The sequence below is a fragment of the Hyla sarda genome, chromosome 10, assembly GCF_029499605.1.
Source record: "Hyla sarda isolate aHylSar1 chromosome 10, aHylSar1.hap1, whole genome shotgun sequence".
NCBI classification, from domain to species: domain Eukaryota; kingdom Metazoa; phylum Chordata; class Amphibia; order Anura; family Hylidae; genus Hyla; species Hyla sarda.
Window position 1 is genome coordinate 135,362,383 of NC_079198.1, and position 25,162 is coordinate 135,387,544.

A 25,162-nucleotide genomic window follows, 5' to 3' on the forward strand; every position below is an offset into this window, starting at 1 on the left:
GTAATAAATTGTGTTTTATCTCGGTGCGCGAGGGTGAACGGTTTTAGCTGATTTCAAGGAGCGATATTCGGAATTACCCACGAGGGAGGCTCGGAGGGACTGATTAGCATTAGGCAATTTCAAGGCTCTGTAGAGACGGCGTCCTTGCGTACACAAGGTCACTTTTAATAAATTGCGATTGGCGTAAGCGTCTGTCTTATTAGATACTTGTTCGGTAATCACGGTGCCGGCGCGGAGGGGTCTGCTGGTGTTCTGCATCTGTTAGTCAATGACATTTCGGATCATCAGTCGTCGTCTTCCAAAATATGTAGATGTTTGACACCGGCGAATAATGAGTCACGAAGCGTCGCTTTTTATATGTCTGTTCTTCCTTGGATCATGACAGTAAAATGATTAAGACACTGAATGTTATTAAGGCATTAAAGGGGTATTCTGGGATTTTTTTTCTTTAATTTGACTGTGCTACAGGGGCTGTAAAGTTAGTGTAGTGCTTAATAAAGTGTCTGTACCTGTGTTTCATGTTGGGCTCGCAATTCTTCTGTGATTTTTGCCCCGATGTTTATTTTTAGCAGCATACAAAATGAGTGTCTTTTCAGGTTTTCCCAGGTTAGAGTGCGGCCCGAGACATTACATCACTAGTCAGGTGATCGGAGGGAGCCTGTCTTTGCTTCAATTGGTGAAGCAACCGCTGAGTGGGGGGGGGGAGAGAGATCATTCTGTTTTTGCAAGAGCTGGAGGCATCCTGGTCAAAAAAACACTGGTGTATTGCATGGAAAGGATCACAGGTGAGTTTCAATGGGTGGGGTGGCTGATGTGTGGGAGGGAGAAGTTAACCTCAGACTTAAGGGATTATGGGAATTGTAGTTTGAGGGAATGTACTCCAACAGGAAAAAGCCAGTTCATAAAAAGCTAGACACAGTGTTATGGTAATCTCACAACATAGCCATTTAGCCCCAAGACAAGCGCAGATCCTTCCTAAGCATGTCCATTACTGTCTGCCAGGTAAGTACTAGTTGACTAAAATGAACATTTAAGATTGAAAAAGAGGATTCGTACCTGCTGCATCGTCAAGTATTTAGCTAAAACCAGGAAAAAGTTTAAATTATCTTATGGTATTCTATTAAAAAAAAGCTTGTTTTTCTTTTAACCCCTTAAGGACTCAGCCCATTTTGGCCTTAAGGACTCAGACAATTTAATTTTTACGTTTTCATTTTTTCCTCCTCTCCTTCTAAAAATCATAACTCTTTTATATTTTCATCCACAGACTAGTATGAGGGCTTGTTTTTTGCGCGACCAGTTGTCCTTTGTAATGACATCACTCATTATATCATAAAATGTATGGCGCAACCAAAAAACACTATTTTTGTGGGGAAATTAAAACGAAAAACGCAATTTTGCTAATTTTGGAAGGTTTTGTTTTCACGCCGTACAATTTATGGAAAAAATGACATGTGTTCTTTATTCTGAGGGTCAATACGATTAAAATGATACCCATTATTATATATTTTTATATTATTGTTGCGCTTAAAAAAAATCACAAACTTTTTAACCAAATTAGTACGTTTATAATCCCTTTATTTTGATGACCTCTAACTTTTTTATTTTTCCGTATAAGTGGCGGTATGGGGGCTCATTTTTGCTCCATGATCTGTACTTTTTTTTGATACCACATTTGCATATAAAAAACTTTTAATACATTTTTTATAATTTTTTTTTTAATAAAATGTATTAAAAAAGTAGGAATTTTGGACTTTTTTATTTTTTTTTCGTTCACGCCGTTCACCGTACGGGATCATTAACATTTTATTTTAATAGTTCAGACATTTACGCACGCGGCGATACCAAATATGTCTATAAAAAATGTTTTTTACGCTTTTGGGGGGTAAAATAGGAAAAAACGGACGTTTTACTTTTTTATTGGGGGAGGGGATTTTTCTTTTTTTTTACTTTTACTTTTACATTTTTTTACATTTTTTTTTACACTTCAATAGTCCCCATAGGGGACTATTCATAGCAATACCATGATTGCTAATACTGATCTGTTCTATGTATAGGACATAGAACAGATCAGTATTATCGGTCATCTTCTGCTCTGGTCTGCTCGATCACAGACCAGAGCAGGAGACGCCGGGAGCCGCACGGAGGAAGGAGAGGGGACCTCCGTGCGGCGTTATGAATGATCGGATCCCTGCAGCAGCGCTGCGGGCGATCCGATCGTTCATTTAAATCGCGAACTGCCGCAGATGCCGGGATCTGTATTGATCCCGGCACCTGAGGGGTTAATGGCGGACGCCCGCGAGATCAGCAGCCGGGATCAGCCGCGCATGACACGGGCATCGCTCCGATGCCCGCGGTTATGCTTAGGACGTAAATGTACGTCCTGGTGCGTTAAGTACCACCTCACCAGGACGTACATTTACGTCCTGCGTCCTTAAGGGGTTAAAGCAGTGGTCTCAAACTGTGTTCCTCCAGATGTTGTAAAACTTCAACTCCCAGGCGACCCGGCTCTCAGTGAGAAGCGCAAGCGGTAGACGGCACCCGCTCCATTCATTTCTATAGGAGTGCCGGAGATACCCGAGTACTGTACTTTTTGGTGCTTCCATAGAAATGAATGGAGCGCATGCCATCTACCGTATGTGCTCCCCACTGAAAGCCGGGTCCCATTCCAGAGATCGCGGGGGGTCCCAGTGGTCGACAACCCCCCCGTATCAGCTACTTATTCTCTATCCTGTGGTTAAAGCATAAGTTAAAGGGGTACTCCGCTGTAAACATCTTGTCCCCTGTCCTTTGGATAGGGGATAAGATGATAGATAGTGGGGGTCCCGCCACTGGGGACCCCCGCGATCTCTGCTGCGGCGCACCAGTCAATCGGTGCACGGAGCAATCTCCGCTCCATGCCCGATGACTGGCGATGCCAACCGCCACACCCCCTTCATTCAACTATGGGAGGAGGCGTGATGGCTATGTACTGGCCGTCATACCCCCTCCCATAGACATGAATGGAGGGGGCGTGGCGTGGCTTCATCAACGCGGAAGCTGAAAGCTTCCATGTTCCGGATGCCGCCGCTGCCGGACTGGACATCGTGGGGTTCCCCAGCGGCGGGACCCCCGCAATCTAACATCTTATATCCAGCACTCCCATATCCTTTGGATAGGGGATAAGATGTTTAGAGCGGAGTACCCCTTTAATTTTGGTTTGAGTATATAGTTTTTCACAGAGCTTTTCAAACCCCGGACTCTCGTCGACTCCCATCACTTTGAGCGATACAACTTTGATAACAGCGTTTCTGTAGAATAATTGCTTTGTATCCTTGGTGATAATGAGGGAGAATGATCCACGAGCTAGAGGTGACGGTGGAGGGGGTATGTGAGGCGACGTGTGCACAGACAGACGCGCAATGCGTTTCGGTCTTGGTTCCGTCTTCGACACTATGAAGGCACGGTGACACCAACTACTACAGGACCAATTATTGGCTTAAAAAAATGTCCCGTATATGATATATATCCCGAAACAGGTCCTGTATATAATATATCCCGAAAAAGGTCCCGTATATAATATATATCCCATAATGGTCCCGTATATAATATATATCCCGAAAAAGGTCCCGTATATAATATATATCCCGAAAAAGGTCCCGTATATAATATATATCCCGTAAAGGTCCAGTATATAATATATATCCCGAAAAAGGTCCCGTATACAATATATATCCCGAAAAAGGTCCCGTATATAATATATATCCCGTAAAGGTCCAGTATATAATATATATCCCGAAAAAGGTCCCGTATATAATATATATCCCGTAAAGGTCCAGTATATAATATATATCCCGTAAAGGTCCCGTATATAATATATATCCCATAAAGGTCCCGTATATATTATATATCCCATAAAGGTCCATTATATAATATATATCCCATAAATATCCCGTATATATTATATATCCCACAAAGGTCCCGTATATAATACATATTCCGTAAATGTCCCGTATATAATATATATATCCCGTGATAGTGGTGTGATAGTGTGGGGGAGGAGGTGTGATGGTGTGGGGGAGGAGGTGTGATGGTGTGGTGGGGGAGGAGGTGTGATGGTGTGGTGGGGGAGGAGGTGTGATGGGGGAGGAGGTGTGATGGTGTGGGGGAGGAGGTGTGATGGTGTGGAGGAGGTGTGATGGTGTGGGGGAGGAGGTGTGATGGTGTGGAGGAGGAGGAGGTGTGATGGAGGAGGTGTGATGGTGTGGGGGAGGAGGTGTGATGGCGTGGGGGAGGAGGTGTGATGGTGTGGGGGAGGAGGTGTTATGGTGTGGGGGGGGCTTTGCTAGTGACACTGTTGGGGATTTTTTCACAATTGAAGGCATACTGACCCAGCATGGCTACCACAGCATCTTGCAGCGGCTGCTATTCCATCCGGTTTGTGTTTAGTTGGACCAACTGGACAATGACCCCAAACCCCTCCAGGCTGTGTAAGGGTTATTTGACCAAGAAGGAGAGTGATGGGTGCGGCCCCAGATGACCTGGTCTCCACAGTCACCAGACCTGAACCCAATCCAGATGGTTTGGGGTGAGCTGGACCGCAGAGTGAAGGCAAAAAGGGCCAACAAGTGCTAAGCATCATGGGAACTCCTTCAAGACTGTTGGAGACCATTTCAGGTGACTACAGATCATCAGGAGAATCCAAGAGTCTGCAAAGTGGGAATCACAGCAAAAGGAAGAACCTAGAATATGACAGATTCTCCCACTTATTGTTATGTATATAATTCCACATGTGATAATTCATAGTTTTGATGCCTTCAGTGCGAATCTACAATATTCATAGTCATGAAAATAAAGTAAAATCTGAATGAGAAGGTGTCCAAACTTATGGTCTGTACTGTATATCCCGTAAAGGTCCAGTATATATAACCTCAGGGTCACCAAGGATTGCCCGATAATAACCTTGGTGCCTGGGACTGTTAGTTACTGAAGGTCAGTGGTCTCAAACTGTGGCCCTCAAACCGTTGGCTGCTGGGAGTTAAAGTTTTGCAACATCTGGAGGGCCGTAGTTTGAGACCACTGCTTTAGATGAAGCATCATTTCTAAGAAGCGCAGAAACTTGTTCTGTTCCTTGGTGGAGAGGGGACCTGTGATGGGACCGTGGTGGTTGGTGGGACCCGTCTGACATCACAAATTAAATTGCCCATTAGATAAATATCAACTGGACCTGCTGTGATTTTGGTAAATGCCAGTGACCCGACTCTTCCTAGAAAAACTTGACAGATTTTGGTAAGTCTGGAAGCAACTCCCCCACCCCAGTTGTCGCTCAGTTGGGGGCTGCTGCTTAAGGTAGATCGTTCATGTAAATAGTATTGTGCAGCTCACCTCCACCAATTTCTGTGCACAGGTCCACACTCGGCAAAGTGCTAATATTCCAGGCAGAAGAACTAACGATGATCCGGCTCCAGATATAAGACTTGCAGCTTTATTTTCTCTGTATCAAAAATTTAACAAACAATACAAAGTAAAACCGACCCCCTCCACAGTCATACGCGTTTCAAGCGCATGCGCGCTCTTCCTCAGTGACGTTGTAGGTAGGTCGTTCATGTAGGTAGGGATATCGGTTTGGGGTAAGGTCAGGTCTGCACTTTTCCCTTCTTGACGTGACAATGACATCACCCCATGAAGTATTTGCACACAATATAAACAATTCATGGGTAAGTGACTTATCTCTCACAGGCATGTTACATCACCATGGAATTAGCTCTTCCAGCATAGCCTTGTGCCATATTGTTCTATGTATAATTGTTTTGCATAACACGACGGTTTAGATTACGGCCTCCGGAGCTCATGGAGGGTGTAAAGGGGCAACAAGCACAGAAGAACCTTCCATCGAAGAGAACATAAAATCTGTGCCCTGGCCTGAGGCATGATGGGAGACGTTTACCAATAATCCATAGAGATAACCCTGTTCTGGTAATCGTAGCCTCTTTGGATCTCATACAGAACAGGTATATTAGAGCAGGCGGTGCACAGAGCTGTGTCGGAGCAGTAGGAGTTAATGTAACGATAACCTTGGTTGTGTATTACCAGTGCTGGATATTCATTGGATAATCTCAGACACCTGAGTGTGATGAGATTGCGAGACCAAGAGCGGACAAAAAAAAATATCGTAGAAAAGCATCTCGCTGGGAAAAGCTCTTTCTAATAAGCTGCTGTGCAGACAAACCATTGGCTCCAGCAGAAAATGTAAAGATCAAAGGGGAAGTTTATTTATTTATTAACATCCGCTCAGTAATTGTCGGTGACTGCGGAGAAATTCTTCCTATGATACAGGTGAGAAAACATTATATTCTGAGAAATTGTATAAAGCATATTAGGATTATTATTCCTTTTCTGCATTGTCTGATAATTTATGTTTATTTTTAATTTGGTTACTTTTTAAACATTAAAGAAAGAAATAAAATCTAATTATTTTTTAATATAAAAAAATATTCATATATATATATATATATATATATATATATATATATATATATATATATAAATATATATATATATATATATACACCCACACACACATATATATGTTCTTTTTACAATATTTTTAAATATAAAAATATATATTCATTTTTAATTTATTGTTATAGTGTTTAAAGTTAAAATAACTGCACATACTCATATTTTTCTTTTGTCTTAGTCCTTACGGCCCTTTTTAAGTTTTCATGATTTTTTATTTTTACTTTGCAGCTTGGTTAATGTGATGCAGTTAAATGATTACAGTGCAGATTTTACACCCGTTAATGATTCCTTATGGAACATTGATGTAGCCGACCGTTTCATGAAACTTTAATACAGATTTCTTATACCGGATGGAATCGGACGAGAACGTTGTAATGTTTTATCTTTTTGTTTATATAAGTGACACAAATATTTATTAATAGTAATTAAGGTAGTATTACGTTCCTCTTTTAATGGACATATGTCTTGCCTAATATTATTATTATTATTATTATTAATAATTATTTGCTATCTGCAAAGAAGGCTTTTGTTATTGGTCTGATTATATCTATGTTTTTGTGTAAAAATGGGTATAAAATTCCTCCTCAGGTCATTTGATGTTTTATTTAAAAAAAAAAACTTTTTGTGCTTTTTTTTTTTTTTTTACAAAAATACCTCTTTTGTCTGATGGCTCAAATACAACATGGTATTACTATACAATGTGCTATTTGAGGTGTTTTTCTTCACTTTTTGGGGGTTATTGGTGTTCTTTTTAATGCAGCATGCTCTAGCCTTGTATTTTTTAGGCAGTTTGTTGTATTCCCATTTTTTCTCCCTGCTTCCTTAAAGGGGTATTCCAGGCCAAAACTTTTTATTTCCATATATCAACTGGCTCCGGAAAGTTAAACAGATTTGTAAATTATTTCTATTAAAAAATCTTAATCCTTCCAATAGTTATTAGCTTCTGAAGTTGAGTTGTTGTTTTCTGTCTACCTGCTCTCTGATGACTCACGTCCCGGGAGCTGTGCAGTTCCTATGGGGATATTCTCCCATCATGCACAGCTCCCGGGACGTGACATCATCATTGAGCAGTTAGACAGAAAACTTCAGAAGCTAATAACTATTGGAAGGATTAAGATTTTTTTATAGAAGTAATTTACAAATCTGTTTAACTTTCCGGAGCCAGTTGATACATATAAAAAAAGGTTTTGCCTGGAATACCCCTTTAAGGCACGTGCACAATCTTTTTGAAGAATGACATACAAGAATAAAAATATTAAAACCCATAAAGCACTTAAATGTGTGCATATGATTGAGGTAAGGATCCGGAGAAGAGGCCGCAAACACCATGAAGATGTTAAACCTCATCTCACTTGCAGCAACAATTCACATAAAAAGTTGGGTAACTTCGCCAAAACTTTCCCTGTTCTTGTTTTTCCGAAAACTTCCACCATTTTTAGGGATTTCCAAACAGCACAGCGGGATCGAAAATAGAGAATGAAGCAGCTGAAGATACCTCAATGCTGTAAACTTTTATTACTTAAGAGCAACGCGTTTCAAGGCCAGGGCTGGCCTCTTCATCAGGTTCTTGAACCTGACGAAGAGGCCAGCCTTGGCCTTGAAATGCATTGTTCTTAAAAGGGTTATCCAGGAAAAAAAACATTATATATATATATATATATATATATATATATATATATATATATATATTACCGTATTTTTCGCCCTATAGGACGCACCGGCATATAAGACGCACCAAATTTTACAGGTGCAAAATCTAGAAAAAAAAGATTCTGCACCCAACAGTGATCATCAACCTGCGGACCTCCAGATGTTGCAAAATTACAACTCCCAAAATTATATTACTCCTATTACTGTCAATGGGATTCCGCTGCGCGGTTCACACGACGGAAGTTCTGATGTGGAGTTGGATTGCGCCAAAAGAATAAACATGTTCCTTCTTTTAGCAAAACCTCCCTGGAACTTCATAGCAGTCAATGGGATGTCACACGGACTTTAAACCACAGATTCGGAAAGAGACTGCACATAGAATTTCCGTAATGTGAACATAGCCTTACAGTCAGCTCTATCCTGCAGGTGTCTACTTTCCTGTTGTTCTGTTTATTTAGTTCGTTTTTTTCCTTTTTATCTGAGAGGACAGAATAGGGACAAAATTTATGTGATGCATATGGTTGCGTTTATTTATTTTTTATTTTTTTAAAGAAAATTGGCGCAGTGTTGACATACTGTATATAAATTCCATATGGGTTCCCTCAGTGTCTCGCCTCAGTGTGAACTAAAACTATAATAGAGTTAAATCAACCGTAACCCACCGCCTTATATGAGGGTAGTGGTTTTCTCTGAAGTCCCATGCAAGTCTATGGGACTTCCTGTATATCACCTGATCGTGTTATTCTGTGGCTGCAGAGATTGCCCGGGACTTTTAGAAATCCTACTGACTGTCCAGCAGACAACTACAGAGAACATGAGGTTGGGATATGAGGACAGGATATGAGGTTGGGTAATGAGGACAAGATATGAGTATGGGATAAGAGGGGGGGATATTAGTACAGGATATGGGGTCAAGATTTATGGAGGGGATATTAGGTTGGAATATGAAGACAGGATATAAGGATAGGATATGAGGTCAGGATAAGAGAATGGAATATAAAGACAGGATATGAGGACAGGATATAAGGTCAGGATTTAAAGACGGGATATGAGGACGGGATTGGAGGTCAGAATATGAGGACAGGATAAGAGGACAGGATATGAGGATGTATATGAGGTAAGGATAAGAGAACGGAACATATGGATCAGATATGAGGACAGGATTTGAGATTGGGATATGAGGTCAGGATATAAGAGGGGGATACAAGGATGAGATATGAGTACGGAATATGAGGTTGGCATATGAGGACAGCATAAGAAGGCAGGATAAGAGGATGGGATATCAGGACAGAATATGAGGATGGGATATGAGGATGAGATATGAGGTCAGAATATGAGGATAGAATATGAGGTCGGGATATGAGGATGGGATATGAGGTCAGGATATAAGAGGGGGATATAAGGATGAGATATCAGTACGGAATATGAGTGTTACGCCGAAGCGCTCGCGGCGTTTCTCTCCCTGCAGCGCCCCGGTCAGACCCGCTGACCGGGAGCGCTGCACTGACATTGCCGGCGGGGATGCGATTCGCACAGCGGGACGCACCCGCTCGCGAATCGCATCCCAAGTCACTCACCTGTCATGTTCTGGTGCGCGCGGCTCCGCTCTCTAGGGCTTCCCCTGCACTTCCTTGCCGGATCTTGTTGCCTTAGTGCCTTGAGAAAGCTACTACTGTGTTTACCCATACTGTGTTCCTGACCTCCTGCTATTTCTTTAGACTACGAACCTTGCCGCCTGCCCCGACCTTCTGCTACGTCCGACCTTGCTCTTGCCTTATCCCTTGTACCGCGCCTATCTCAGCAGTCAGAGAGGTTGAGCCGTTGCCGGTGGATACGACCTGGTTGCTACCGCCGCTGCAAGACCATCCCGCTTTGCGGCGGGCTCTGGTGAAAACCAGTAGCAACTTAGAACCGGTCCACCGACACGGTCCACGCCAATCCCTCTCTGACACAGAGGATCCACCTCCAGCCTGCCGAATCGTGACAGTAGATCCGGCCATGGATCCCGCTGACGTGCCGCTGCCAAGTATCGCTGACATATCCACGCTGGTCGCCCAGCAATCCCGACAGATCGCCCAACAAGATCACCAGCTGTCGTACTTGACCACCATGTTACAGCAACTTCAGTCACAGCTACAGCAGCAACAACCATCTCCTCCGCCGGCTCCTGCACCTCCTCCGCAGCAAGCGGCCGCTCCTAACCTCCGCTTGTCCCTGCCGGACAAATTTGATTGGGACTCTAGACTCTGCCGTGGTTTCCTGTCACAATGTTCCCTACATTTGGAGATGTTGTCAGACCAATTTCCTACAGAACGGTCGAAGGTGGCTTTCGTGGTTAGTCTCCTGTCTGGGAAGGCTTTGTCTTGGGCCACACCACTCTGGGACTGCGATGATCCTGTCACCGCCACTGTACAGTCCTCCTTCTCTGAGGTTCGCAGTGTCTTTGAGGAACCAGCCCGAGCTTCTTCTGCCGAAACTGCTGTTACGCCGAGCGCTCCGGGTCCCCGCTCCTCCCCGGAGCGCTCGCTTCACTCTCCCCGCGGCAGCGCTCCGGTCACGTCCTCTGACCCGGGGCGCTGCGATTCCGCTGCCAGCCGGGATGCGATTCGCGATGCGGGTAGCGCCCGCTCGCGATGCGCACCCCGGCTCCCCTACCTGACTCGCTCTCCGTCTGTTCTGTCCCGGCGCGCGCGGCCCCGCTCCCTAGGGCGCGCGCGCGCCGGGTCTCTGCGATTTAAAGGGCCACTGCGCCGCTGATTGGCGCAGTGGTTCCAATTAGTGTGTTCACCTGTGCACTTCCCTATATCACCTCACTTCCCCTGCACTCCCTTGCCGGATCTTGTTGCCTTAGTGCCAGTGAAAGCGTTCCTTGTGTGTTCCTTGCCTGTGTTTCCAGACCTTCTGCCGTTGCCCCTGACTACGATCCTTGCTGCCTGCCCCGACCTTCTGCTACGTCCGACCTTGCTTTTGCCTACTCCCTTGTACCGCGCCTATCTTCAGCAGCCAGAGAGGTGAGCCGTTGCTAGTGGATACGACCTGGTCACTACCGCCGCAGCAAGACCATCCCGCTTTGCGGCGGGCTCTGGTGAAAACCAGTAGTGGCTTAGAACCGGTCCACTAGCACGGTCCACGCCAATCCCTCTCTGGCACAGAGGATCCACTACCTGCCAGCCGGCATCGTGACAGTAGATCCGGCCATGGATCCCGCTGAAGTTCCTCTGCCAGTTGTCGCTGACCTCACCACGGTGGTCGCCCAGCAGTCACAACAGATAGCGCAACAAGGCCAACAGCTGTCTCAACTGACCGTTATGCTACAACAGTTACTACCACAGCTTCAGCAGTCATCTCCTCCGCCAGCTCCTGCACCTCCTCCGCAGCGAGTGGCCGCTCCTGGGATACGCTTATCCTTGCCGGATAAATTTGATGGGGACTCTAAGTTTTGCCGTGGCTTTCTTTCCCAATGTTCCCTGCATCTGGAGATGATGTCGGACCTGTTTCCCACTGAAAGGTCTAAGGTGGCTTTCGTAGTCAGCCTTTTGTCCGGAAAAGCCCTGTCATGGGCCACACCGCTCTGGGACCGCAATGACCCCGTCACTGCCTCTGTACACTCCTTCTTCTCGGAAATCCGAAGTGTCTTTGAGGAACCTGCCCGAGCCTCTTCTGCTGAGACTGCCCTGTTGAACCTGGTCCAGGGTAATTCTTCCGTTGGCGAGTATGCCGTACAATTCCGTACTCTTGCTTCAGAATTGTCCTGGAATAATGAGGCCCTCTGCGCGACCTTCAAAAAAGGCCTATCCAGCAACATTAAAGATGTTCTGGCCGCACGAGAAATTCCTGCTAATCTACATGAACTTATTCACCTAGCCACTCGCATTGACATGCGTTTTTCCGAAAGGCGTCAGGAACTCCGCCAAGATATGGACTCTGTTCGCACGAGGCGTTTCTTCTCCTCGGCTCCTCTCTCCTCTGGTCCCCTGCAATCTGTTCCTGTGCCTCCCGCCGTGGAGGCTATGCAGGTCGACCGGTCTCGCCTGACACCTCAAGAGAGGACACGACGCCGTATGGAGAACCTCTGCCTGTACTGTGCTAGTACCGAACACTTCCTGAGAGATTGTCCTATCCGTCCTCCCCGCCTGGAAAGACGTACGCTGACTCCGCACAAAGGTGAGACAGTCCTTGATGTCTACTCTGCTTCTCCACGTCTTACTGTGCCTGTGCGGATGTCTGCCTCTGCCTTCTCCTTCTCTACAGTGGCCTTCTTGGACTCTGGATCTGCAGGAAATTTTATTTTGGCCTCTCTCGTCAACAAGTTCAACATCCCGGTGACCAGTCTCGCCAGACCCCTCTACATCAATTGTGTAAATAATGAAAGATTGGACTGTACCATACGTTTCCGCACGGAGCCCCTTCTTATGAGCATCGGATCTCATCATGAGAGGATTGAACTTTTGGTCCTCCCCAATTGCACCTCGGAAATTCTCCTTGGACTTCCCTGGCTTCAACTTCATTCCCCTACCCTGGATTGGTCCACTGGGGAGATCAAGAGTTGGGGGTCCTCTTGTTCCAAGAACTGTCTAAAACCGGTTCCCAGTAACCCTTGCCGTAACTCTGTGGTTCCTCCTGTAACCGGTCTCCCTAAGGCCTATATGGACTTCGCGGATGTTTTCTGCAAAAAACAAGCTGAGACTCTACCTCCTCACAGGCCTTATGATTGCCCTATCGACCTCCTCCCGGGTACTACTCCACCCCGGGGCAGAATTTATCCTCTCTCTGCCCCAGAGACTCTTGCCATGTCCGAATACGTCCAGGAGAATCTAAAAAAGGGCTTTATCCGTAAATCCTCCTCTCCTGCCGGAGCCGGATTTTTCTTTGTGTCCAAAAAAGATGGCTCCCTACGTCCTTGCATTGACTACCGCGGTCTTAATAAAATCACGGTTAAGAACCGCTACCCCTTACCCCTCATCTCTGAACTCTTTGATCGCCTCCAAGGTGCCCACATCTTCACTAAATTGGACTTAAGAGGCGCCTATAACCTCATCCGCATCAGAGAGGGGGACGAGTGGAAAACGGCATTTAACACCAGAGATGGACACTTTGAGTATCTGGTCATGCCCTTTGGACTGTGCAACGCCCCTGCCGTCTTCCAAGACTTTGTCAATGAAATTTTTCGTGATCTGTTATACTCCTGTGTTGTTGTATATCTGGACGATATCCTAATTTTTTCTGCCAATCTAGAAGAACACCGCCAGCATGTCCGTATGGTTCTTCAGAGACTTCGTGACAACCAACTCTATGCCAAAATTGAGAAATGTCTGTTTGAATGCCAATCTCTTCCTTTTCTAGGATATTTGGTCTCTGGCCAGGGACTACAGATGGATCCAGACAAACTCTCTGCCGTCTTAGATTGGCCACGCCCCTCCGGACTCCGTGCTATCCAACGCTTTTTGGGGTTCGCCAATTATTACAGGCAATTTATTCCACATTTTTCTACCATTGTGGCTCCTATCGTGGCTTTAACCAAAAAAAATGCTGATCCCAAGTCCTGGCCTCCTCAAGCAGAAGACGCCTTTAAACGACTCAAGTCTGCCTTTTCTTCGGCTCCCGTCCTCTCCAGACCTGACCCTTCCAAACCCTTCCTATTGGAGGTTGATGCCTCCTCAGTGGGAGCTGGAGCTGTTCTTCTACAAAAAAATTCTTCCGGGCATGCTGTCACTTGTGGTTTTTTCTCTAGGACCTTCTCTCCAGCGGAGAGGAACTACTCCATCGGGGATCGAGAGCTTCTAGCCATTAAATTAGCACTTGAGGAATGGAGGCATCTGCTGGAGGGATCAAGTTCTCCTGTTATTATCTACACCGACCACAAGAACCTCTCCTACCTCCAGTCTGCCCAACGGCTGAATCCTCGCCAGGCCCGGTGGTCTCTGTTCTTTGCCCGATTTAATTTTGAGATTCACTTTCGTCCTGCCGATAAGAACATTAGGGCCGATGCTCTCTCTCGTTCCTCGGATGCCTCAGAAGTTGAACTCTCTCCGCAACACATCTGTCACGATGCCGGCTGGCAGGTAGTGGATCCTCTGTGCCAGAGAGGGATTGGCGTGGACCGTGCTAGTGGACCGGTTCTAAGCCACTACTGGTTTTCACCAGAGCCCGCCGCAAAGCGGGATGGTCTTGCTGCGGCGGTAGTGACCAGGTCGTATCCACTAGCAACGGCTCACCTCTCTGGCTGCTGAAGATAGGCGCGGTACAAGGGAGTAGACAGAAGCAAGGTCGGACGTAGCAGAAGGTCGGGGCAGGCAGCAAGGATCGTAGTCAGGGGCAACGGCAGAAGGTCTGGAAACACAGGCAAGGAACACACAAGGAACGCTTTCACTGGCACTAAGGCAACAAGATCCGGCAAGGGAGTGCAGGGGAAGTGAGGTGATATAGGGAAGTGCACAGGTGAACACACTGATAGGAACCACTGCGCCAATCAGCGGCGCAGTGGCCCTTTAAATCGCAGAGACCCGGCGCGCGCGCGCCCTAGGGAGCGGGGCCGCGCGCGCCGGGACAGAACAGACGGAGAGCGAGTCAGGTAGGGGAGCCGGGGTGCGCATCGCGAGCGGGCGCTACCCGCATCGCGAATCGCATCCCGGCTGGCAGCGGAATCGCAGCGCCCCGGGTCAGAGGACGTGACCGGAGCGCTGCCGCGGGGAGAGTGAAGCGAGCGCTCCGGGGAGGAGCGGGGACCCGGAGCGCTCGGCGTAACAGTACCCCCCCCCTTGGGTCTCCCCCTCTTCTTAGAGCCTGAGAACCTGAGGAGCAGACTTTTGTCTAGGATGTTGTCCTCAGGTTCCCAGGATCTCTCTTCAGGACCACAACCCTCCCAGTCCACTAAAAAAAAATTTTTCCCTCTGACCTTTTTGGCAGCTAAAATTTCTTTGACCGAGAAGATGTCCGAGGAGCCGGAAACAGGAGTGGGAGGAACAGATTTGGGAGAAAAACGGTTGAGGATGAGTGGTTTGAGAAGAGAGACGTGAAAGGCATTAGGGATACGAAGAGAGGGAGGAAGAAGAAGTTTATAAGAGACAGGATTAATTTGACACAAAATTTTGAAAGGACCAAGATAGCGTGGTCCCAACTTGTAGCTAGGGACACGGAAGCGGACATATTTAGCGGAGAGCCATACCTTGTCTCCAGGGGAAAAAACGGGGGGAGCTCTTCTTTTCTTATCCGCGAACTTCTTCATGCGTGATGAAGCCTGTAAGAGAGAATTTTGGGTCTCTCTCCATATGATGGAAAGGTCACGAGAAATTTCATCCACAGCGGGCAGACCAGAGGGCAAGGGAGTAGGGAGGGGGGGAAGAGGGTGACGGCCGTACACCACGAAAAATGGGGATTTGGAGGAAGACTCAGAGACCCTGAAGTTATACGAGAATTCGGCCCATGGGAGGAGATCTGCCCAGTCATCCTGGCGGGAGGAAACAAAATGTCGCAAATAATCACCCAAGATCTGGTTAATCCTTTCTACTTGTCCATTGGACTGGGGATGATATGCAGAAGAAAAATTTAATTTAATCTTGAGTTGTTTACAGAGAGCCCTCCAGAATTTAGACACGAATTGGACGCCTCTATCCGAGACAATCTGCGTAGGCAACCCGTGAAGACGAAAAATGTGTACAAAAAATTGTTTAGCCAACTGAGGCGCAGAAGGAAGACCAGGAAGAGGGATGAAATGTGCCATTTTGGAGAATCGATCAACGACCACCCAAATAACAGTGTTGCCACGGGAAGGGGGTAAATCAGTAATAAAATCCATACCAATCAGAGACCAAGGCTGTTCGGGGACAGGCAGAGGATGAAGAAAACCAGCGGGCTTCTGGCGAGGAGTCTTATCCCGGGCACAGATAGTGCAGGCTCGCACAAAGTCCACAACATCCGTCTCCAGAGTCGGCCACCAATAGAAGCGGGAGATGAGTTGCACAGATTTCTTGATACCCGCATGACCTGCGAGATGGGAGGAGTGACCCCATTTGAGGATTCCGAGGCGTTGGCGAGGAGAAACAAAGGTCTTTCCTGGAGGAGTCTGCCTGATGGAGGCAGGAGAAGTGGAGATCAGGCAGTCAGGTGGAATGATGTGTTGCGGAGAGAGTTCAACTTCTGAGGCATCCGAGGAACGAGAGAGAGCATCGGCCCTAATGTTCTTATCGGCAGGACGAAAGTGAATCTCAAAATTAAATCGGGCAAAGAACAGAGACCACCGGGCCTGGCGAGGATTCAGCCGTTGGGCAGACTGGAGGTAGGAGAGGTTCTTGTGGTCGGTGTAGATAATAACAGGAGAACTTGATCCCTCCAGCAGATGCCTCCATTCCTCAAGTGCTAATTTAATGGCTAGAAGCTCTCGATCCCCGATGGAGTAGTTCCTCTCCGCTGGAGAGAAGGTCCTAGAGAAAAAACCACAAGTGACTGCATGCCCGGAAGAATTTTTTTGTAGAAGAACAGCTCCAGCTCCCACTGAGGAGGCATCAACCTCCAATAGGAAGGGTTTGGAAGGGTCAGGTCTGGAGAGGACGGGAGCCGAAGAAAAGGCAGACTTGAGTCGTTTAAAGGCGTCTTCTGCTTGAGGAGGCCAGGACTTGGGATCAGCATTTTTTTTGGTTAAAGCCACGATAGGAGCCACAATGGTAGAAAAATGTGGAATAAATTGCCTGTAATAATTGGCGAACCCCAAAAAGCGTTGGATAGCACGGAGTCCGGAGGGGCGTGGCCAATCTAAGACGGCAGAGAGTTTGTCTGGATCCATCTGTAGTCCCTGGCCAGAGACCAAATATCCTAGAAAAGGAAGAGATTGGCATTCAAACAGACATTTCTCAATTTTGGCATAGAGTTGGTTGTCACGAAGTCTCTGAAGAACCATACGGACATGCTGGCGGTGTTCTTCTAGATTGGCAGAAAAAATTAGGATATCGTCCAGATATACAACAACACAGGAGTATAACAGATCACGAAAAATTTCATTGACAAAGTCTTGGAAGACGGCAGGGGCGTTGCACAGTCCAAAGGGCATGACCAGATACTCAAAGTGTCCATCTCTGGTGTTAAATGCCGTTTTCCACTCGTCCCCCTCTCTGATGCGGATGAGGTTATAGGCGCCTCTTAAGTCCAATTTAGTGAAGATGTGGGCACCTTGGAGGCGATCAAAGAGTTCAGAGATGAGGGGTAAGGGGTAGCGGTTCTTAACCGTGATTTTATTAAGACCGCGGTAGTCAATGCACGGACGTAGGGAGCCATCTTTTTTGGACACAAAGAAAAATCCGGCTCCGGCAGGAGAGGAGGATTTACGGATAAAGCCCTTTTTTAGATTCTCCTGGACGTATTCGGACATGGCAAGAGTCTCTGGGGCAGAGAGAGGATAAATTCTGCCCCGGGGTGGAGTAGTGCCCGGGAGGAGGTCGATAGGGCAATCATAAGGCCTGTGAGGAGGTAGAGTCTCAGCTTGTTTTTTGCAGAAAACATCCGCGAAGTCCATATAGGCCTTAGGGAGACCGGTTACTGGAGGAACCACAGAGTTACGGCAAGGGTTACTGGGAACCGGTTTTAGACAGTTCTTGGAACAAGAGGACCCCCAACACTTGATCTCCCCAGTGGACCAATCCAGGGTAGGGGAATGAAGTTGAAGCCAGGGAAGTCCAAGGAGAATTTCCGAGGTGCAATTGGGGAGGACCAAAAGTTCAATCCTCTCATGATGAGATCCGATGCTCATAAGAAGGGGCTCCGTGCGGAAACGTATGGTACAGTCCAATCTTTCATTATTTACACAATTGATGTAGAGGGGTCTGGCGAGACTGGTCACCGGGATGTTGAACTTGTTGACGAGAGAGGCCAAAATAAAATTTCCTGCAGATCCAGAGTCCAAGAAGGCCACTGTAGAGAAGGAGAAGGCAGAGGCAGACATCCGCACAGGCACAGTAAGACGTGGAGAAGCAGAGTAGACATCAAGGACTGTCTCACCTTTGTGCGGAGTCAGCGTACGTCTTTCCAGGCGGGGAGGACGGATAGGACAATCTCTCAGGAAGTGTTCGGTACTAGCACAGTACAGGCAGAGGTTCTCCATACGGCGTCGTATCCTCTCTTGAGGTGTCAGGCGAGACCGGTCGACCTGCATAGCCTCCACGGCGGGAGGCACAGGAACAGATTGCAGGGGACCAGAGGAGAGAGGAGCCGAGGAGAAGAAACGCCTCGTGCGAACAGAGTCCATATCTTGGCGGAGTTCCTGACGCCTTTCGGAAAAACGCATGTCAATGCGAGTGGCTAGGTGAATAAGTTCATGTAGATTAGCAGGAATTTCTCGTGCGGCCAGAACATCTTTAATGTTGCTGGATAGGCCTTTTTTGAAGGTCGCGCAGAGGGCCTCATTATTCCAGGACAATTCTGAAGCAAGAGTACGGAATTGTACGGCATACTCGCCAACGGAAGAATTACCCTGGACCAGGTTCAACAGGGCAGTCTCAGCAGAAGAGGCTCGGGCAGGTTCCTCAAAGACACTTCGGATTTCCGAGAAGAAGGAGTGTACAGAGGCAGTGACGGGGTCATTGCGGTCCCAGAGCGGTGTGGCCCATGACAGGGCTTTTCCGGACAGAAGGCTGACTACGAAAGCCACCTTAGACCTTTCAGTGGGAAACAGGTCCGACATCATCTCCAGATGCAGGGAACATTGGGAAAGAAAGCCACGGCAAAACTTAGAGTCCCCATCAAATTTATCCGGCAAGGATAAGCGTATCCCAGGAGCGGCCACTCGCTGCGGAGGAGGTGCAGGAGCTGGCGGAGGAGAAGACTGCTGAAGCTGTGGTAGTAACTGTTGTAGCATAACGGTCAGTTGAGACAGCTGTTGGCCTTGTTGCGCTATCTGTTGTGACTGCTGGGCGACCACCGTGGTGAGGTCAGCGACAACTGGCAGAGGAACTTCAGCGGGATCCATGGCCGGATCTACTGTCACGATGCCGGCTGGCAGGTAGTGGATCCTCTGTGCCAGAGAGGGATTGGCGTGGACCGTGCTAGTGGACCGGTTCTAAGCCACTACTGGTTTTCACCAGAGCCCGCCGCAAAGCGGGATGGTCTTGCTGCGGCGGTAGTGACCAGGTCGTATCCACTAGCAACGGCTCACCTCTCTGGCTGCTGAAGATAGGCGCGGTACAAGGGAGTAGACAGAAGCAAGGTCGGACGTAGCAGAAGGTCGGGGCAGGCAGCAAGGATCGTAGTCAGGGGCAACGGCAGAAGGTCTGGAAACACAGGCAAGGAACACACAAGGAACGCTTTCACTGGCACTAAGGCAACAAGATCCGGCAAGGGAGTGCAGGGGAAGTGAGGTGATATAGGGAAGTGCACAGGTGAACACACTGATAGGAACCACTGCGCCAATCAGCGGCGCAGTGGCCCTTTAAATCGCAGAGACCCGGCGCGCGCGCGCCCTAGGGAGCGGGGCCGCGCGCGCCGGGACAGAACAGACGGAGAGCGAGTCAGGTAGGGGAGCCGGGGTGCGCATCGCGAGCGGGGCGCTACCCGCATCGCGAATCGCATCCCGGCTGGCAGCGGAATCGCAGCGCCCCGGGTCAGAGGACGTGACCGGAGCGCTGCCGCGGGGAGAGTGAAGCGAGCGCTCCGGGGAGGAGCGGGGACCCGGAGCGCTCCGCGTAACAACATCATTCCACCTGACTGCCTGATCTCCACTTCTCCTGCCTCCATCAGGCAGACTCCTCCAGGAAAGACCTTTGTTTCTCCTCGCCAACGCCTCGGAATCCTCAAATGGGGTCACTCCTCCCATCTCGCAGGTCATGCGGGTATCAAGAAATCTGTGCAACTCATCTCCCGCTTCTATTGGTGGCCGACTCTGGAGACGGATGTTGTGGACTTTGTGCGAGCCTGCACTATCTGTGCCCGGGATAAGACTCCTCGCCAGAAGCCCGCTGGTTTTCTTCATCCTCTGCCTGTCCCCGAACAGCCTTGGTCTCTGATTGGTATGGATTTTATTACTGATTTACCCCCTTCCCGTGGCAACACTGTTATTTGGGTGGTCGTTGATCGATTCTCCAAAATGGCACATTTCATCCCTCTTCCTGGTCTTCCTTCTGCGCCTCAGTTGGCTAAACAATTTTTTGTACACATTTTTCGTCTTCACGGGTTGCCTACGCAGATTGTCTCGGATAGAGGCGTCCAATTCGTGTCTAAATTCTGGAGGGCTCTCTGTAAACAACTCAAGATTAAATTAAATTTTTCTTCTGCATATCATCCCCAGTCCAATGGACAAGTAGAAAGGATTAACCAGATCTTGGGTGATTATTTGCGACATTTTGTTTCCTCCCGCCAGGATGACTGGGCAGATCTCCTCCCATGGGCCGAATTCTCGTATAACTTCAGGGTCTCTGAGTCTTCCTCCAAATCCCCATTTTTCGTGGTGTACGGCCGTCACCCTCTTCCCCCCCTCCCTACTCCCTTGCCCTCTGGTCTGCCCGCTGTGGATGAAATTTCTCGTGACCTTTCCATCATATGGAGAGAGACCCAAAATTCTCTCTTACAGGCTTCATCACGCATGAAGAAATTCGCAGATAAGAAAAGAAGAGCTCCCCCCGTTTTTTCCCCTGGAGACAAGGTATGGCTCTCCGCTAAATATGTCCGCTTCCGTGTCCCTAGCTACAAGTTGCGACCACGCTATCTTGGTCCTTTCAAAATTTTGTGTCAAATTAATCCTGTCTCTTATAAACTTCTTCTTCCTCCCTCTCTTCGTATCCCTAATGCCTTTCACGTCTCTCTTCTCAAACCACTCATCCTCAACCATTTTTCTCCCAAATCTGTTCCTCCCACTCCTGTTTCCGGCTCCTCGGACATCTTCTCGGCCAAAGAAATTTTAGCTGCCAAAAAGGTCAGAGGGAAAAATTTTTTTTTAGTGGACTGGGAGGGTTGTGGTCCTGAAGAGAGATCCTGGGAACCTGAGGACAACATCCTAGACAAAAGTCTGCTCCTCAGGTTCTCAGGCTCTAAGAAGAGGGGGAGACCCAAGGGGGGGGGGTACTGTTACGCCGAGCGCTCCGGGTCCCCGCTCCTCCCCGGAGCGCTCGCTTCACTCTCCCCGCGGCAGCGCTCCGGTCACGTCCTCTGACCCGGGGCGCTGCGATTCCGCTGCCAGCCGGGATGCGATTCGCGATGCGGGTAGCGCCCGCTCGCGATGCGCACCCCGGCTCCCCTACCTGACTCGCTCTCCGTCTGTTCTGTCCCGGCGCGCGCGGCCCCGCTCCCTAGGGCGCGCGCGCGCCGGGTCTCTGCGATTTAAAGGGCCACTGCGCCGCTGATTGGCGCAGTGGTTCCAATTAGTGTGTTCACCTGTGCACTTCCCTATATCACCTCATTTCCCCTGCACTCCCTTGCCGGATCTTGTTGCCTTAGTGCCAGTGAAAGCGTTCCTTGTGTGTTCCTTGCCTGTGTTTCCAGACCTTCTGCCGTTGCCCCTGACTACGATCCTTGCTGCCTGCCCCGACCTTCTGCTACGTCCGACCTTGCTTTTGCCTACTCCCTTGTACCGCGCCTATCTTCAGCAGCCAGAGAGGTGAGCCGTTGCTAGTGGATACGACCTGGTCACTACCGCCGCAGCAAGACCATCCCGCTTTGCGGCGGGCTCTGGTGAAAACCAGTAGTGGCTTAGAACCGGTCCACTAGCACGGTCCACGCCAATCCCTCTCTGGCACAGAGGATCCACTACCTGCCAGCCGGCATCGTGACAACTGCCTTGTTAAACCTGGTCCAGGGTAGTTCTTCTGTAGGCGAATACGCCATCCAATTTCGTACCCTCGCCTCTGAATTATCCTGGAATAACGAGGCTCTCTGCGCGACCTTTAAAAAAGGCCTATCCAGTAACATCAAGGATGTGCTGGCCGCACGAGAAATTCCTGCCAACCTGCATGAACTTATCCATTTGGCCACCCGCATTGACATGCGTTTTTCTGAGAGACACCAGGAGCTCCGCCAGGAAAAAGACCTTAATCCCTGGGCACCTCTCTCACAGTATCCTTTGCAATCTACCCCTGTGCCTCCCGCCGAGGAGGCTATGCAAGTGGATCGGTCTCGCCTGACCCTTGAAGAGAGGTCTCGCCGTAGGGATAAAAATCTATGTCTGTACTGCGCTAGTACCGAACATTTCTTGGTGGATTGCCCTATCCGTCCTCCACGTCTGGAAAACGCACGCTCGCACCCTGCTCACGTGGGTCTGGCGTCTCTTGGTACGAACTCTGCTTCTCCATGTCTCACTGTGCCCGTGCGGATTTCTCCTTCTGCCAACTCCTCCTTCTCAGCCGTGGCCGTCGTGGACTCTGGTTCTTCTGGAAATTTTATTCTGGCCTCTTTGCTTGATAGGTACTGCATCCCGGTGACCCGTCTCGTCAAGCCGCTTTACATTTCTTCGGTCAACGGAGTGAAGTTGCACTGCACTGTGCGTTACTGCACAGAGCCCCTGCTTATGAACATTGGACTGCATCACGAGAAAATTGAATTTTTGGTCCTGCCCAACTGCACCTCTGAAGTCCTCCTCGGTCTGCCATTGCTCCAGCTTCATTCTCCTACCCTGGACTGGACCACCGGGGAGATCAAGAATTTGGGTCCTGCTTGCCGCAAGAAATGCCTCACGTCTGCTCCCAGCCCCGTCTGTCGGGCCTCAGTGTCTCCTCCTGTGCCTGGTCTCCCCAAGGCTTATCAGGACTGTGCCGTGCCTCCTCATAGCCCCCGTCCTGGTAACACTCTGCCCCGTGCCAAGCCTCACCCTCTGCCCCCCCTCCCCATTCCCACTCCTTCTGAACTGTCTGCCGTTCAAGGGCATACCCAGGACTTCACTGTCCCCCAGAAGGAGACTCTACAATCGCTCCCAATGTCCTCGTCCCATGTGGAGCGACATCCCGACAAAAAGAGGGGGAGACCTAAGGGGGGGGGGGGTACTGTTACGCTGAGCACTCCGGGTCCCTGCTCCTCCCCGAAGCGCTCGTGGCGTTTCTCTCCCTGCAGCACCCCGGTCAGACCCGCTGACCGGGAGCGCTGCACTGACATTGCCGGCGGGGATGCGATTCGCACAGCGGGAGGCGCCCGCTCGCGAATCGCATCCCAAGTCACTCACCTGTCCCGGTCCCCGGCTGTCATGTTCTGGCGCGCGCGGCTCCGCTCTCTAGGGCGCGCGCGCACCAGCTCTCTGAGATTTAAAGGGCCAGTGCACCAATGATTGGTGCCTGGCCCAATCAGCCTAATTAGCTTCCACCTGCTCCCTGGCTATATTACCTCACTTCCCCTGCACTTCCTTGCCGGATCTTGTTGCCTTAGTGCCTTGAGAAAGCTACTACTGTGTTTACCCATACTGTGTTCCTGACCTCCTGCTATTTCTTTAGACTACAAACCTTGCCGCCTGCCCCGACCTTCTGCTACGTCCGACCTTGCTCTTGCCTTATCCCTTGTACCACGCCTATCTCAGCAGTCAGAGAGGTTGATCCGTTGCCGGTGGATACGACCTGGTTGCTACCGCCGCTGCAAGACCATCCCGCTTTGCGGCGGGCTCTGGTGAAAACCAGTAGCAACTTAGAACCGGTCTACCGACACGGTCCACGCCAATCCCTCTCTGACACAGAGGATCCACCTCCAGCCTGCCGAATCGTGACAATGAGGTTGGGATATGAGGACAGGATTTGAGGTCATAATATGAGGACAGCATAAGAAGGTAGGATAAGAGGATGGGATATCAGGACAGAATATGAGGACGAGATATGAGGATGAGATATGAGGTAAGAATATGAGGTCGGGATATGAGGACGGGATATGAGGTCAGGATATGAGGACGGCATATAAGGACGGGATTTGAGGATGAGATATTTGGATGGGATATGAGGACGGGATATGAGGTCAGGATATGAGGACGGGATATGAGGACAGGATTTGAGGATGAGATATTTGGATGGGATATGAGGACGGGATATGAGGATGAGATATATGGAAAGGATATGAGGTCAGGATATGAGGAAGGGATATGAGGATGGGATATGAGGTCGGGATACAAGGACGGGATATGAGGATGGGATATGAGGTCGGGATATGAGGATGGGATATGAAGACGAGATATGAGGACAGGATATGAGGATGAGATATGAGGATGGGATATGAGGTCACGATATGAGGATGGGATATGAGGACGGGATATGAGAATGAGATATGAGGTCAGGATATGAGGTCAGGATATGAGGACGAGATATGAGGATGGGATATGAGGACGAGATATGAGGTCAGGATATGAGGACGAGATATGAGGACGGGATATGAGGTCGGGATATGAGGTCAGGATATGAGGACGGGATATGAGGTCGGGATATGAGGACGAGATATGAGGTTGGGATATGAGGTCAGGATATGAGGATGAGATATGAGGTCAGGATATGAGGACGGGATATGAGGACAGGATATGAGGACGGGATATGAGGTCGGGATATGAGGACAGGATATGAGGATGAGATATGAGGTCAGGATATGAGGATGAGATATGAGGTCAGGATATGAGGACGGGATATGAGGTCGGGATATGAGGACGAGATATGAGGTCAGGATATGAGGATGAGATATGAGGTCAGGATATGAGGACGGGATATGAGGTCGGGATATGAGGACGAGATATGAGGTTGGGATATGAGGTCAGGATATGAGGACAGGATATGAGGATGAGATATGAGGTCAGGATATGAGGACGGGATATGAGGACAGGATATGAGGACGGCATATGAGGTCGGGATAGGAGGATGGGATATGAGGTCAGGATATGAGGACGGGATATGAGGATGGGATACGATTACAAGTGCTTCATTGTTGCTTTTCCTTTTCCAAAAAAGTTTTAGGTAGGAAGACCATGCAGTGCCGGCGACTCATCTAGTATATCAAGTATTTATTTTGTTATTTATACCTAGCGGTCTGTGCTAATGTGTGATGTTGTGTATTATAGTGAGCACGGTCCATATGTCATTCCTCACCG

At 48.8% G+C, this 25,162-nt stretch overlaps 1 protein-coding gene across 1 annotated transcript in view; it reads left to right on the plus strand.

The window, feature by feature from the left end:
* The first annotated feature begins 6,163 nt into the window (after positions 1-6,163).
* MMEL1 (membrane metalloendopeptidase like 1) overlaps positions 6,164-25,162 on the plus strand; it is a 240,207-nt gene continuing 221,208 nt past the window's right edge. Inside the window, exon 1 of the mRNA XM_056544305.1 lies at positions 6,164-6,312. The gene's annotated coding sequence lies outside the window, so the exon portion shown is untranslated. The remainder of the gene's footprint in view (positions 6,313-25,162) is intronic.